The sequence below is a fragment of the Centropristis striata genome, chromosome 15, assembly GCF_030273125.1.
Source record: "Centropristis striata isolate RG_2023a ecotype Rhode Island chromosome 15, C.striata_1.0, whole genome shotgun sequence".
NCBI classification, from domain to species: Eukaryota; Metazoa; Chordata; class Actinopteri; order Perciformes; family Serranidae; genus Centropristis; species Centropristis striata.
The window spans coordinates 7,602,523-7,605,131 of record NC_081531.1 but is presented as its reverse complement, the minus strand read 5'-3'; positions in this window follow the sequence as shown (position 1 = coordinate 7,605,131).

Here is a 2,609-nt window from a genome sequence, read left to right as displayed (position 1 = left end):
TCCGCTCCAGAAACGGCGCAGGACCGGAAACCAACAGCGCCGAGTGCATTATGGGAAATGTAGGCTCGTCAGAGTGTGTAAACAGCAGCTCAATTAAGCAATTTAGTTTCATCAGAGGTTATAGTGCAGTTTACTCAACAAGAAGAATATATGGAAAGGTATTTGAATGTCTATATTTCATGTTATTGATCACCACAAAACATTATCAATATATATATATATATGCTCACACATAAATGTATGAGATAATAATAATAATAATAATATTTATAAAAACTGTTTAAATTCAATGTAATTTATTCACGTTTTGTGGTGATCAATAACATGAAATGTAGACATTCAAATACCTTTCTATATATTTTTCTTGTTGAGTAACCAGCTAAATGAAAAGTGCTGCTCACACATAAATGTAGGACATAATAATCCTATAAAATATATAAAAAGTCAAAAAGCATAATAACTACTTCTACTTTTGTTTCCTAAAGTACATTTTAGCGATAATGCTTACTATACTAAGTAAGTCATATTTTAATTAATAAATAAAATACTAAAATTAAAATAATGAACAAAAAACTGTTAAACTATATATATAAAGTTTAATAAATAAAATGCTCCAATACAATTAAAAGTCCTGCATTCAAAATATGACTTACTTAGTATAAGTATTATCACTAAAATGTATTTTAAGAAGCTATGCTTTTTAACTTTTTATATATTTTATAGGATTATTATCTCATACATTTATGTGTGAGCAGCATTTTAATTTTTTCATTTAGCTGGTTAAGATGGAGTTGATTTAAACTAATTTTTAATTAAAAAACCTTCACTCTTGTAGAGCAATTTCCTTCTCTAATTGAAACTTAAAAACAGGGTTCCTGCATAATTTCCAAAGTCAAATTCAAGCACTTTAAGCATTTTAAAGATTTTTTTTTTGCCTTTTTAAGCTTTTCCATGCACCTTGCAGCTATAGTAAATCACATATATATATTTGTACGGTACATACTATAGACTGTTGTTCATCACATTAAATTAGATGTGATTGTGCTATAAAATAACCAAAAAAATGTTTGATGGCACATTAGTTTCTTGTTTTAAGCAGTGTCACCTGTCAACAGTAGACTTGGCATACATTTTTAGTTTATTTCAAGCACAAAAAAATATGTGTGTAAATTTCCTAAACTTGCATTGAAAACTTAGTTAAAATATACTTACTACACTGGCATGGTAGTTTATTTTTATTTTTTTACATTTTAGCGACTGAGTATTTTAAAAAGTGTTACGTAAATCAATTACAGGGCATATATTTCAGGGCAAGGTTATAATAGTTTTGGATTTTTCATTAGTTTTAGTTTTAATTTCGTTGTCAATTTTTGTTTTTAAATTCAGTTAGTTTTTAGAGTGTTTGCTTGTTTTAATTAGTTTTTATTTTTTGGAAAATGCTTAGTTTTAGTTTAGTTTTTATAAGTTTTAGTGTTAGTTTTTTTTTGTAATGGGGTATTTGTTGGATGCGAGATTCCAAAAAGTCACAATAAATGTTTCCTTTATTTCCTTTGTCTGATCCATCTCAGCCCCAATAACTTTATTAAGTCATAAAACCAGATAGGTTTTTTTTTGGTTGACATGAAATGAGATATGCGATTTCATATCAACCAAAAAGGTTTAGGTATGAAAAAAGTTGACAAAGATGAAAAGGACATTTTCACTATAATTTTAGTTAGTTGTGTAACCACAAAATACAGTTTGTTAGTTACTTATTTTTTATTTCAGTTAAAGAAAATGTTTTTTTTATTCTAGTTTTCATTATTTTGTTAGCTTTCGTTAACTAAAAAAAACTTGCTTAAGGGGACTCAATTCCCGTCTAAAATGACTTGATAAGAGGAAGATTTGATTTTTAACTTAAAAAGTAAAAATTAAAAAAAAGCACCATATGTTAGAACCTAGTGTGTGTCTGCTGCTGTAAACCCAACCTGAAACCCTTTTAAGTATTCACTGCAGCCTGAACATTCAAAGTGGCACCACATTCTCAGTTATTCAATCAATATTTATTGCTGAAAATGAAATAACTCGATATGTATATTAGTTACAATCCCTGCAGGGAAATGACTGACATTCTGCAACAACAGCTAAGTCAGTCAGTTTCTGTGCACAGAGCAGATGCCAATAACAAAACATCAGGAAGCAGTTTATTAATCACATACAGCCCTACTGCTCACTGAATGCACAACAGTAACCAATGCTTGCAGGCTGCATAAGCAACGGCTCTGAAGCTGAGCATGAATAAACAAACAAACAAACCCGTTTCACCCGCCCTTCCTCAGAGGTTAAAGGTGATTCTGCATGAAAGGTCATTTTTTTCTTCAGCCAACCAATACCCAGACACAAAGACAACCCACACTGGATCTGCAGCACAGTGTCATGAACAGCATGTGAGTGTTTTTAATTCTCAAATAGTCTAATGATGTAAACACTCAGTTAACAGATATGTTATATGCATAGGCTTCTTGATTATAGACTTTGCTGACGGTGCAGGAACATGGTGGTACCCTTGTTTCTCCAACGGTCCTTCGGTCCTCTGGTGTGATGGTGTATGCAGCCTCGGGGACCAGAAG